The 14851-nt window shown below is 46.3% G+C and overlaps 1 protein-coding gene across 1 annotated transcript in view; it reads right to left on the minus strand.

Moving 5' to 3' along the window:
- Window positions 1–14427, minus strand: part of AMOT (angiomotin) — a 123143-nt gene extending 108716 nt beyond the window's left edge. Inside the window, exon 1 of the mRNA XM_063937329.1 lies at window positions 14282–14427. The gene's annotated coding sequence lies outside the window, so the exon portion shown is untranslated. The remainder of the gene's footprint in view (window positions 1–14281) is intronic.
- Between the last annotated feature and the right edge of the window lie 424 nt (window positions 14428–14851).

Raw genomic sequence — 14851 nt, forward strand, 5'->3', positions numbered from 1 at the left:
TGGCTTTATACAGATCACGAAAATCAAGTGGTGACTTCTAATATTATATTTGTACTCAGGAGGTAAATTGTTTCTTATCATACAGAAGGTCAGTCAATGAACACTAAAGTGCGTCACTGTAGCTCCACCTCCACTGAGTAGCAGGGTTCTGGGCTGCAATGGTTAGATTTTCAGCACCATAAACAACATCTTGACATATATAAATATTACATTCTGATGTTACGCTTCAGTGTTCAGTAGGAAAAGTAGTGTACAATAAGGAATGCTTAATGTGAATTATTACAGGTATTACAAGTCACCTTGATTTCCAAACGCTCAGCTTCTAATATCCTTAGAATCTACCTTAGGCAGCACTATATATCATCCGTATTATACAGAACACATTAATAATGTCCTTTGTCTGATTCTCTTATGTCTGATATTATGTATTAATATATTATGTATTAATAATAACGTATAAACCATATTTACCTACTTCCTGGCTGCCCCCTCTGGGGGCGGGGTCACTTGAAAGTGGGTAGAACAGTGGGAGTGATGACGTGATTGCATCATCATGGCCCCACCCACCACTGCACAAGGGGGCAGTTTCAATTGTTTTGGGTGTCTAATTTTCCTGTCTAAACGGGACTGTTTAGACGCACAAACATTTGTCACAACTCAATTGATGTTTGGGGGCACATGTATATCGCGCATGTCGCGCCCAAATAGACAGGGTTTAGTTGCATAAAATGGCTAAACCCGTCATAAGTTCTGCTTTGGGTGTCCAAACTCCCGTTCGGACGTCCAAACTGCCGACTTAGCACACAGTTCTTCATGCCCCACAGGAGGCTGTGAGAAGAAATGTCATCATTGTGGCTGCCAGGTGTTTAAAAGGAGCAACAATTAAATTGCTCCTTTTGCACCCCCTAGTGGTAGTCACAGGGTAAAACAACTGCAACGGTCCCACTATCATTATTACCGGCATAGTGAAGTGGGGGGAGCCTCGATGATGAATTTCAGTATGGTGTAAACATGTGGCAACTTTACTCTGCACACCTTTATGTGAAATGGGGTTAAGAACCTTAAGTACCAACTATCTAGGGCAGGGGTGGGCGCCCTGATCTAGGGTGTTCATGAGCATTAACCATACTTTACGTATTTACCATGAATTAGAACAAAGAGCTAAATACATCTTTACAGAGATGTACGGAAACTATAATCACACATGCTCTTCAAAAGCACCTCCGCCTGTTGTGTTTTATTTGTTGCGTTTGAATAATAATAATCATTTTATTTATATAGCGCTTTTCTCCAGCAGTCACTGTACAGACATCAAAAACATAGGGGGTAATTCCAAGTTGATCGCAGCAGGATTTTTGTTAGCAATTGGGCAAAACCATGTGCACTGCAGGGGAGGCAGATATAACATGTGCAGAGAGAGTTAGATTTGGGTGTGGTGTGTTCAATCTGCAATCTAATTTGCAGTGTAAAAATAAAGCAGCCAGTATTTACCCTGCACAGAAATAAAATAACCCACCCAAATCTAACTCTTTCTGCACATGTTATATCTGCCTCCCCTGCAGTGCACATGGTTTTGCCCAATTGCTATCAAAAATCCTGCTGCGATCAACTTGGAATTACCCCCATCAAAAACATAATACACTGTAGAAAGGCATTAAAAGTACAGAAGGTAGAAAACCACACAGAACTAACTAAAAACAACAAAAGTCCAGCAAGCACAATAAGTATAATGCTGGGTTTGTGAAGACATTTTTGGTAATAACTTCCATGGGTTGTCCATTCCACCCATAAAGGTACCAGTTGAGGCAGCCATCTTGGGCGCACTACGTAGGATTACCTTAGGTGGGATAGGGAGCACCTAGAACAGATGACACAAAAAGTGTGATTGCAGCATCTTATCGCAAGGTGTAGGGGCCCAACATGACTGCCAGGTCAATGTATTTGTCATCCCATTCAGGAGCACACCAGGTGAGGCAGCCATTTTGGGCACACTACATACTGTAGGTTACAGTAGGTGGGATAAGTAAACCATAGCAGCAACATGCAGTGGGAGATTGTTGAATCAATGAATCAGCAGTAAAGAGAGAATGGGAGGTGGCAGCAAGTTAGAATATAATGGAAATAAATTATTGTTCTTAACTACAATGAGAAAGCAACAGCTAATAGTGATATCATGCCAAACCCAGAATTTACATTTCATCAACAAAAATATTTTACAAAATCTGCATTCACATCAGAGATATGGATGATTTTTTTAGACTAACGAAATAAATAAACCAACCAGTAAAACGCAGTACTGTAGGTAAATGGAAGGCATATGACAAAACACATACAAACAAACTCATTGCACATAATTAGTCAAGGCTTGAACCAATAAACAAAGAAAGAACAATCAGTGTGACTGTTAACTGTATAAATCTGGAGTTTGTCTCATGTACCTAACTTTCTTTTTGAGATTTGCTGTAACGATGTGCCTCGTTTGTTAGGTCATGCAGCAATGAAAGGGTTAAAATGTCTGAAACCAGGATGCCTCCCAGCCCTCTGGAGTGGGGCCACTGAAACGGAAACTCTGCACTCAGTGGCCAGGGACAGACAAGGAAGGATCAGCAAAAAAAATCCTAGTTAGCAGGAAATCTGTCAGCGTGAAGGAATCCGTGTGTGCATAAACTGTAATCACTTACACACCGACCTCTCCTGGACTCCAACCTCTAAAGTATCTTAAACTGCTGCAATAATGAGACATTAGAAATCAAATCACAAAATACAGAGCAGTATGATTAAAAGCTAGATAAGCTGCAGGTTTCAAAACTTGCAAGTAGACTTATATGTCAAACTCAAGCATGTACTTCTAACAGGCAATAATAGAATTTTAGTACCTACCGGTAAATCCTTTTCTCCTAGTCCGTAGAGGATACTGGGGACTCCAAAAGGACCATGGGGTATAGACGGGATCCGCAGGAGCTTGGGCACACTGAAAAGACTTTGACTGGGTGTGAACTGGCTCCTCCCTCTATGCTCCTCCTCCAGACCTCAGTTATAGGAACTGTGCCCAGGAGAGACGGACATTTCGAGGAAAGGATTTTTGTTTAAACTAAGGCGAGAAACAACCAGCCCACACCACAAACATACCGTACAACCGGAGTATCAGGAAACCAGATAACAGTATGAATTAACAACAGCAACAAGCTGAATATAACTAATACACAACCCGCGTGTAAACAAATTTAACCAGTAATAATACACTGCAAGTAACAGTCCGCACTGGGAAGGGCGCCCAGCATCCTCTACGGACTAGGAGAAAAGGAATTACCGGTAGGTACTAAAATCCTATTTTCTCTTATGTCCTAGAGGATGCTGGGGACTCCAAAAGGACCATGGGGTCTATATCAAAGCTCCAGAACAGGCAGGAGAGTGCGGACGACTCTGCAGCACCGACTGTGCAAACATGAGGTCCTCCTCAGCCAGGGTATCAAACTTGTAAAACTTAGCAAAGGTGTTTGAACCCGACCACGTAGCTGCTCGGCAAAGCTGAAGTGCCGAGACCCCTCGGGCAGCTGCCCAAGACGAGCCCACTTTTCTGGTAGAATGGGCCTTTACTGATTTCGGCAACGGTAGCCCCGCCGAAGAATGAGCTTACTGAATCGTACTACAAATCCATAGTGCAATAGTTTGCTTAGAAGCAGGATTCCCAATCTTATTGGAAGCATACAGGACAAACAAGGCCTCTGTTTTCCTGGTAAAAGCCGTTCTGGCGATGTAAATTTTCAAAGCTCTTACAACATCAAGAGACCTTGGAACTGCCACAGCATCCGTAGCCACAGGCACCACAATAGGTTGGTTAATGTGAAACAAAGAAACCACCTTCGGCAGAAATTGTTGACGAGTCCTCAATTCTGCTCTATCTGAATGGAAGATCAAATAAGGACTCTTGTGAGATAAGGCCGCCAACTCTGACACTCGCCTGGCAGACGCCAGAGCCAAAAGCATGACTACCTTCCAAGTGAGAAACTTCAACTCCACCTTACGTAAAGGTTCAAACCAGGGAGACAAAATAAACTGCAACACCACTTCAAGATCCCACGGCGCCACAGGCGGCACAAACGGAGGATGGATATGCAGCACTCCCTTCACAAAAGTCTGAACCTCTGGAAGGACTGCCAATTCCTTTTGAAAAAAAATGGATAAAGCCGAAATCTGCACTTTGATGGAACCCAATTTCAGGCCTGCATCGTGAGAAACTTCAACTCCACCTTACGTAAAGGTTCAAACCAGGGAGACAAAATAAACTGCAACACCACTTCAAGATCCCACGGCGCCACAGGCGGCACAAACTGAGGATGGATATGCATCACTCCCTTCACAAAAGTCTGAACCTCTGGGAGGACAGCCAATTCCTTTTGAAAAAAAATGGATAAAGCCGAAATCTGCACTTTGATGGAACCCAATTTCAGGCCTGCATCGACGCCTGCCTGCAAAAAATGGAGAAACCGACCCAAGTGAAACTCCTCCGCAGGAGCAGTTTTGGTTTCACACCACAAAATACATTTTCTCCAAATACGGTGATAATGTTTCGCCGTAACCTCCTTCCTAGCCTTAAGGAGAGTGGGGATGACCTCCCCAAGAATACCTTTTCGAGCTAAGATCTGGCGCTCAACTTCCATGCCGTCAAACGCAGCCGCGGTAAGTCTGGAAACACGCATCGCCCCTGCAGTAACAGGTCCTCTCTTAGAGGAAGCGGCCAAGGATCTTCCACCAATAATTCCTGAAGATCCGGATACCAGGCCCTGCGCGGCCAATTAGGACCTACGAGAATCGCCCGAACCTTTGCTCGTCGTATAATTCCCAGCACCTTTGGAATGAGAAGAAGTGGAGGGAACACATACACCGACTGAAACACCCACGGAGTCACCAGGGTGTCCACTGCACTGGCTTGAGGGTCCCTTGACCTGGAACAATACCTCGGAAGCTTCTTGTTGAGGCGAGACGCCATCACGTCAATCAGAGGAATTCCCCAACGCTTCGTTAATTCTGCAAATACCTCTTGGTGAAGAGCCCACTCGCCCGGATGGAGATCGTGTCTGCTGAGGAAGTCTGCTTCCCAGTTGTCCACTCCCGGGAGGAAAACTGCTGACAGAGCGCTCACGTGCTGTTCCGCCCAGCGAAGGATTCTTGTGGCCTCCACCATAGCCGCCCTGCTTCTTGTTCCGCCTTGACGGTTTACATGCGCCACCGCTGTTATGTTGTCCGACTGGATCAGGACAGGTCGACCCTGAAGAAGGCTCTTTGCTTGGAGCAGGCCGTTGTAAATGGCTCTTAACTCGAGGACATTTATGTGGAGACAAGATTCCTGGTCTGACCATTTCCCCTGGAAATTTCTTCCTTGGGTGACTGCGCCCCATCCTCGGAGACTTGCATCTGTTGTCAGTAGGACCCAGTCCTGGATTCCTAATCGGCACCATTCTAGAAGGTGAGAACTTTGCAGCCACCACAGGAGAGAAATCCTGGCCCTGGAAGATAGGCATATTTTCCGGTGCATGTGCAGGTGAGACCCGGACCATTTTGCTCAGCAGATCCCACTGAAACACCCGGGCATGAAACCTGCCAAACGGAATGGCTTCGTACGCCGCTACCATTTTCCCCAGAACTCGAGTACACTGATGAATCGACACACTTGTCGGCCTCAGAAGCTCCCTGACCATTGTCTGTAGTTCCAGAGCCTTGTCTTCCGGAAGAAACACTCTCTGTAACTCCGTATCCAGAATCATGCCCAGAAAGGGCAGCCGAGTGGACGGAATCAACTGAGACTTCGGTAAATTTAGAACCCAACCGTGTTGTCACAGATCCGACAGAGACAATTCCCCATTTCTTAACAATTTTTCCTTGGACCTCGCCTTTATCAGGAGATCGTCCAAGTACGGGATAATTGTAACCCCTTGTTTGCGAAGGAGAACCATCATTTCCGCCATGACTTTGGTGAAAATCCTCGGGCCGTGGAAAGCCCAAACGGCAACGTCTGAAATTGGAAATAACAATCCTGTATCGTAAACCTGAGGAAAGCTTGATGCGGAGGATAAATCGGGACGTGTAAGTAGGCATCCTTTATAACTACTGACGCCATAAAATCCCCCCCTTCTAGGCTGGAACTCACAGCCCGAAGAGATACCATCTTGAACTTGAAAACTTTCAAGTAAGGATTGAGGGATTTTAGGTTCAGAAGAGGTCTGACCGAACCGTCCGGCTTCAGAACAACAAAGAGGCTCGAGTAGAACCCCTCCCCCCGTTGGGACGGGGGAACGGAAACAATGACCCTCTGTTGACACAACTTTTGTATTGCTGCCTTCACGACCACCCTGTCCGGAAGGGACATTGGCAAGGCCGAAATGAAAAAGCGGTGAGGGGGCATCTCCTGAAACTCCAGCCTGTATCCCTGAGACACTATTTCTAGAACCCAAGGATCCAGGCCTGATTGAACCCAGACCTGACTGAAGAGCTGCAGACGGCCCCCCACCGGTCCGGACTCCCCCAGGGGAGCCCCAGCGTCATGCGGTGGACTTGGTAGAGGCGGGGGAGGACTCTTGGTCCTGTGCGCCTGATACTGCAGGCGACTTTCTTCCCCGTCCTCTACCCTTGGAAGCGAGGAAGGACGAACCTTTACCCTGCTTGTATTTATGTGGACGAAAGGACTGCATTTGTTGATGGGGTGCCTTTTTCTGCTGTGTAGGAACATAAGGAAGAAAAGATGACTTACCCGTAGTCGCGGTAGACACCAGGTCAGCCAAGCCGTCATCAAACAAGACACTACCTTTGAAAGGGAGAGCTTCCATAGCTTTCTTGGAGTCGGCATCAGCATTCCATTGATGGATCCACAGCGCCCTCCTAGCCGAGATCGCCATTGCATCGCCGCATCCTTCAGGTAATCTGCAGCGTCCTTGATATAAAGAAGAGTCAAAAGAATATTATCTTTATCAAGGGTATCCATATCAGAAGCTAAATTCTCATCCCATTTAGCAATAGCACTACTCACCCATACCGTAGCCACAGCAGGTCCGAGCAATGCACCCGTATTAGCGAAAATGGCCTTCAGAGACGTCTCCAGCTTGCGATCCGCCGGATCCTTGAGAGCTGCCGTGTCAGGAGACGGAAGCGCCACCTTCTTAGACAACCGGGAAAGAGCCTTGTCGACATTCGGAGACGACTCCCATTTGTCCCTGTCATCAGAGGGGAAAGGATACGCCATGAAAATTATTTTGGGAATCTGCCACCTCTTGTCCGGCAACTCCCAAGCCTTTTCACAAAGAGTATTCATTTCATGAGAGGGGGTAAACTTCACCTCAGGTTTTTTCCCTTTAAATAAACAAATCCTTGTTTCCTGCACCGCAGGTTCCTCAGAGATACGTAAAACATCTTTAATAGCCACAATCATGTACTGAATACTCTTAACTAGCCTTGGGTGTAAGGTAGCCTCAGTGAAGTCGACATCGGAATCAGAATCTGTGTCGGTATCCGTATCTACCATCTGGGTAAACGAACGCTTTTGCGCCCCTGAAGGGGCCTGCACCTGAGACAAAGCATCCTCCATGGATTTTCTCCACACTTGTGTCAGAGATTCCGATTTATCCAATCTCTTAGACAATGAGGCCACATTTGTATTAAGAGCACTTAACATCGTAAGCAAATCAGGTGTCGGCTGCGCCGACAGAGCCATCTCCAGACCCGTATCTGCGCCCCCAGCCACCTCCTCCGGGGAGTAACACTCAGCTTCTGACATGCCGACACGGAGTACCGACACACCAACACACACACACACTGTCTCAGCTAGGGGACAGACCTACAAGGAAGCCCGGATAGAGAAAACACAGAGGGAGTATACCAGCCCACAACCCAGCCCCCATATATCCCACCAAACGATATATGTGGAAAGAGCTGCTGTTATCAATATATATATGCACCAAATATCTGTGCCGCCCCCCCCCCCCCGATTTGCTACCTTTTACTTGAATTGGAGCTTGGAGGTCCCGGGCCAGCGTCTCATGCAGCGGCTGTGGATGAGAGAAAATGGCGCTGCTGAGCTGTGCGGCTAAGCCCTGCCCCTTCCCGGCGCGCTTCAGACCCGCTAAAATTTGAAATTGAAATGCTGGCGGGGGTATGGAAAACGGTGCGCTGCTACCTCGTTACTGAAGTCTTCTGCCGTCTGATGTCTTCGGATCTTCACATACTCACCCGGCTTCTTTCTTCTGGCTTCTGTGAGGGGGGTGACGGCGCAGCTCCGGAAACGAGCAGCTAGGCGCACCAAGTGATCGAACCCTCTGGAGCTAATGGTGTCCAGTAGCCTAAGAAGCAGGGCCCTTAACTAAATAGAAGTAGGTCTGCTTCTCTCCCCTCACTCCCACGCTGCAGGGAGCCTGTAGCCAGCACGTCTCCCTGAAAATAAAAAACCTAACAAAAGTATTTTCTAGAGAAACTCAGTAGAGCTCCCCTAGTGACTGTCCAGTCTCTCCTGGGCACAAAGTCTAACTGAGGTCTGGAGGAGGGGCATAGAGGGAGGAGCCAGTTCACACCCAGTCAAAGTCTTTTCAGTGTGCCCAAGCTCCTGCGGATCCCGTCTATACCCCATGGTCCTTTTGGAGTCCCCAGCATCCTCTAGTACGTAAGAGAAATATTGAAATAGAATTCCCACTTTTGATAATAAGAGCAAAGGGTTAATAAGTAACCATTTAACGACAATAGAAGACATTAGTTCTAGTGCTACCAAACCTACTGATTATGGGCTTAATTCAGACCTGATCGCTGTGCTGCAAATTTGCAGAGGTCCGTTATCAGATAGCCGCCGCCCGGGGAGAGTGAAGACCCGCCCCTATGCAAGTGTGTGAATACATATGTACACCATGCGAAAATTCCGCCAGACAGCGGACAACTTCAAATCCGTTCGCAACTCACTCACCATCGAATGATTTTTCCAGTCTGTTCATAGCATAGGACTTACTCCTACAGTGTGATACAAACAGGCTGATCGGGGCTGGAGCTAATGTCACACACGCACTGAAAACGCTTGGGAATGCCTGCGTTTTTCCTGATGCTCCCTGAAAACGGCCAGTTACCACCCACAAACGTCCTCTTCCAGTCAATAACCTTGTGAACGCCTTGCGATCTAAATTTTCGCACCATCCTGTTGCTGTTTGGTGACACGCGTGCGCATTGCGGTGCATACGCAGTCATTCGATAATCATCCGCTGTGCGAATTCACACAACAGCGAACAGGTCTCAATCGGGCCCTATGGTACTGTAGTGGAACACTACAGAGAACTGTACATTCCTTGTAAAAATGCATTTAACAATGAATATCAAACACATTGCTTTAAAATGAAAATACAATCTTAGTTGTATGAGGCCCCTGGGTGTGTTTTTGCTTTGTGGCACATTTTCTTTTTGTCCTGCACCATAAAACTGCACTAAAAGCTCGTAAAAAAACATGCATTATTAATTCTTACACTTTGTTTCACATTGTGGGGGTCATTCCGACCCGTTCGCTCGCTGCAGTTTCTCACAGCGCAGCGATCGGGTCGGAACTGCGCATGCGCCGGCACCGCAGTGCACCGACACCGCTGTGCGCCGGCACATGCCATACGTCATTGCCTAGCGAACGCCTCTGAGGCAGAGGCGGTAGCTGGGCGGGAGGGGGCTGGATAGCGGCGTTAAGCCGCCATTTAGGGGGCGCAATCCGGCCAACGCAGGTGTGGCCAGACCGTAGGGGGGGCGGGCAGCGGTGGCTGTGTGACGTCACCTGCAGCTGCTGCGGGCAGGGGAGCGACGAGTAGCTCCCGGCCAGCACGCTAAAGCTGCACTGGTCGGGAGCTACTCTTGAAGTGCAAAGGCATTGCTGCTGTGCGATGCCTTTGCACTTCTGCAGGGGGAGGGGCGGCACTGACATGCGGGGCAGACTAGCCCTGTGCTGGGCGTCCCCCCGCATGTCAGTGTGAATGATCGGAGCTGTGCTATATTTAGCACAGCTACGATCAACTCGGAATGACCCCCCGACTCTGCACCAAAAATGCTAAGTGCAGCACTTGGCTTCTCACTGACATTTAAATAATTTTATTATTGCAATGTCAGAATGATTTGAACATAGCTTGGCAGTGACCCTAGCGCTTAAACCCACCAGGATGTCGGCGGTCGGTGTTCCGACGTCGGGATTCCGAGTGGTGCCGGGATTCCGGCGTCTGTCACATGACCACCAGGATACTAACCGCATCCCGTTTATACTATAGGATCACTCCTTATGCAATTTGATTCAACACAAATTTAAATAGGTGAAGACCAAGCTACGCAAATTCCACAATAAAGCAGAGAAAGTTAGCATATCTATAAAAGAAATAAGTCGTCATGTTCTTTTAAAGGAGTATAAATATAAAATAGTTATAATGCTAGTTAAACAAATAAATACATCTGATACAGTCACCACTAGCATAAATTACAATTTTATTAGGGCTCTGCTGATTGTTATTATGATTTAAACAGATTACTTATGTGTTTCCATAGGAACTCCATCTCATTAATGTACAATTACTGTGATGTACTCGTAGATATGTCTGCTACAGTTCTGGAGTTGCAAGAGAGGGTGAGAAAAATCCCACAAAGCTCTGGCCAGAAAGGGTCAAATATTCCCTTTAATCCAAAGATTCTTTCACATTTGATAGGCTTTAATCCCCTGACCTGGTAACCTCACATTCCTTGGTATCTCTGTCACAAATGGACCATTCAGAGGATGAAATTGCAGCTCTGTTAGACAACTGCTACAGCAGCACAAGTCATGCTGTTCCCATCTATGCGTAACATTTAACATCTTCAAAATGCTTAAACCCTTGTAGAATTGCAGGTGTAGGCGCACTAGAAACATTGTTTTCTTATTACCCAACAGGTAATACTATGCATTGTATAATTTACAGTGTACTAAACTTTTTTTTAAATAATGTTAACATAAATGTTGCCAGTAATAACAATTAACAACTGGATAATTCAATTTGTTGCATATACAAAACTACACATTCCCCTTCTATTTCACTCAGGTAGAGCCACAAACTATATATGCTCAATGGCTGTTTAGGAATCCAACACTGCAAGATGGGCACGTTTCGCCATTATATGGAATGGCAAATCGCATCCATATAAACTGCAAGTTTTGCCTTGCATCCCATGGAATTTGAGTTACTATTCCCGACAGTACATTGCCAGCAATGGAAATCCCATCTAAGAGTCTCCTGTGTAGAGCTGAATGTGTAGAGATTTTGTTGCATTTTGCTCTTACGGATCCTTGCTTTTAGAGATGATGTAAGGCGGATGGAGGAGGCTTGCAAGTATTGCCCTAGTATAGCAGGGGTGTCATTCACATCAAAGGCACTTATGCACTTCTCAGGATGTGTATGATAATTAGTTGTTTCTTACTGGCCGTGTGTAACTTGATCCCTCCCACCGACTATTACTATTATTAGATATTATTATACTACTACTATTATTTATTTGATATTTGCAATTGGTCCATGGCACGAAAGCAGATTCCCATTTGATGTTTTCAAAAGAACGGCTATGCATGTTTGTATTGGACTGTATATAAATGGAATTTACTTGTTCATCTATATTTGGACTGTATATAGCTGGAATTTAATTATTCATATATATTAGCATTATACATGGTAAATACAATTTAACATTATTAATAACTAAGGGCCGGATTCACAGATGTACACAAATGCATTCGCAGCTGCAATTTTGTATGCAGCAGCTGTGCATAAATATGCAAATTACGCTGCCATCTGGATTTATACTGAGACACCCACCGCGGGTGTAGTATGTTATGCCGGCGGTCGGGCTCCCGGCAGCCAGCATAATCCTGACAGCCGGCATACCGAGAGCTTGGCGAGCACAAATGAGCCCATTGCGGCCTCGCTGCGGCCACGCTATCTACTCTCCCTCCAGGGGGGTCGTGTACCCCCAAGAGGGAGAAAAGCTGTTGGTATGTCGGCGGTCGTGATTCCGGCGCCGGTATGCTGGTCATCAGGAGCCCGGACGCTGGCAAACTGAAGACCACCCCCCACCACATATAAGGTAGCAGCATCTGAAACAGAGCAGTCGATTATCAAAGTTATGAGGGCGCAGGACACATTGCAGCTGCATATGGGATTGCATTTACAGCTTCAAATACAGTATGCTGCAAACTTCAACCACATCTGAATCAGGCCCTACATTAGGTACTGTAACATTTCATACCAACACTGTCCAGCCACACCCCCTGGTATAGTAGAAACTAGACACATACTATATTATTTGTTTCTTGGTGTAAACCTGATGCACATACCTTCTGCAAGCGTAAGCTGTTTTTCCATACGTTTTTTTTTTTTTCTCTTTGCCACCAAATGGCTTAGAAGGCAGACCTGGCTACTGGATGGACAGCACAATTACAGTGGGGATGCAGTTAATTTGCCGGCTGCAGGGTTCCCGGCGGTCAGGATACTGACACCGGAATCTGGACAGTAGACAATGCAGACAACTGAAATACCGGCGCACAGGGGCTGTTCCCACTCATGGGTGGCTACGACACCTGTGGCGACTGCCTCTTTGCACTTGCCCCGCTGCCAGTATTCTGGCGGGCAGGATGCCACTCTGGGGATACTGACAGCCAGCATTCCGTCTGCCGGAAACACATATGTATTCCTTACAGTGCTACTATGCCATAACCCTCTAATATTTATATCAGTAGTGAATCAAATAACAGAGGCTATTTATCACACCGTGGAACGCTGAAACGATTACAACTATCCAAGCAACATTTCTGAAGGATATGGACATGAAATATAACATTTGTTTTCTAAGAACCAGCTGCTCTAAAGAGCTTAGAAAGAAGTTTGTGGAAGTGAGGACTATAGTCAGGGGAAACAATCGTCTTCTCTTTTTTATCCTCAGGATAAACCTGCAAATATCAACAATATAATCCTAACCAAACTTAGCTTTACATAGTTATGTCTCCTATGGGCGGAAATACTTCTTACAAATGGAGAAATTAGACAAATTTTGTTGAGGGGAAAAACAAAAAAAACAAACCCAAAACAAATGATCCTTTAGCCCAGCGAGTTGTGCAGCCATACTGCATCCGAGTGGTTGCCTAGTGACTGCAGCTGGAGTATCAGTGTGTTACTCCCTGGACACTTGTAAGGCAGGGAGGGGGGGATCTCATGGAGGGAGAATGTGGTACTGCGGTTTCCTGGAGACAGGAATCTCATGCTCTCAGCCCAGGTCTCCAGCCACGTAGGAACCCTCCCTGCCAAACTCAACTCCTCCCTTCCCTGGAAAGAGTGGCCAAGGAGGGATGAGTGACAGGGGGAGGAAACGGAGAGGTAGGACACTATAGAACAGGTGGCGGATCTCACAGGTAGACAGGTACTTCAAATGAACAAGCATCCTTGCAATGCAAATGTATAATATCAGCTGACATGCTAAGCACATCTGTTGTACATTCAGGTACATAGCAATGTTACACCTACAGCAAAACGTAGGCATAAGTATAATGCAGAATCAGTCCAGCAACACCTCTTGTACTCAATCTATATTGGAAAAAGTAATAAAGGTTTGTCAATGTCATCCTTCAAATGAAACCCAACAACATATGAAAAAGTTAGTCACCCATGGGCACACATACGTGTGATGTATGAAATATCAGACTCAAATATAAATCCAGTCAGACCCACAGATTTGACAGCTGAACATTCACATGGATGGTGCAGGAAAGAGGAGACCAAGCAGTGCACGCTGGCAGGGTTACCTGGAGGAGGGTGACCCCCACTACTAGAGTGACATGCTCCATAGCATCTTCACACCTATGGTACACATAGAGAACTATGCTGGACAGCCAATTGTAATATTATATATATATATATATATATATATATATATATATATATATATATACATACACATATACACACACACACATACATACATACATACATACATACATACACTCACATTTACACTAGTATCAGACAGTGTGCAGATAGTACGGCAGAATAGCTTATACTGTAGCAGAGCAGATGGAAAGTCTACAATGGGCCGATCCTATAAAGGAGGACAGGAAAACTGTGACAACCAACAAAGCGGCCGGAGCGCCTGCAGAACGCTGCTGCGAGAAGTACGGAAAGTAGAGCTATAACCGGCAGAGAGAGGAAACTGGCCGCAGGACATCGGCACAAGCCCTGACAGCAGTAGTAATAGGAGAGTCATCGCTGGTACTGACCATGTGGGCTTCCCTAGTCCCTGCTCCAGTCCCGCTGCAGAGCGCCCGTCCCCCGGCACAGTCACAGCTCACTCTGCTGCTCTGCTCAGCGCCGGGACTCAGCGGTCAGGAAAACGCTCGGCAGCTGCTCTAGCTCCGCCCCCATGCTGGGATTGGACAGTAAATAAACCACTAGTCACCTCATAGGGTCTCAGGGCTGCCGATCAGATGCACACAGGAGCCTATTGTGCTCCCAAGGTTTATTCGGGCCAAGGCAAGATTTGGTAACCCGTGCTGTGCTGTGCGACATGCAGCCTGCTGTGCGCTGTGCATTGCAGGGATACCGCTACTGCCACGGGGCTCACGGGAGTCATACATGCAGCACATACTGTAGGATGCACTTTTACTATATGTAACATCTGCTGCTGAATGCAGCATGTACAGCTCCGGATAGCATTGTATGCATATTATATTATAGACAGTTCATAGCTCAACTTTGGCATTATATTGGATAGGCTGATGGTTCGATCGATTGATCGATAATTCACTACATAGCATGTATAGTATAACATGCCATGTATAGTATTTTTA

This window comes from Pseudophryne corroboree, chromosome 8 (assembly GCF_028390025.1).
Source record: "Pseudophryne corroboree isolate aPseCor3 chromosome 8, aPseCor3.hap2, whole genome shotgun sequence".
In the NCBI taxonomy this organism is placed as follows: Eukaryota; Metazoa; Chordata; class Amphibia; order Anura; family Myobatrachidae; genus Pseudophryne; species Pseudophryne corroboree.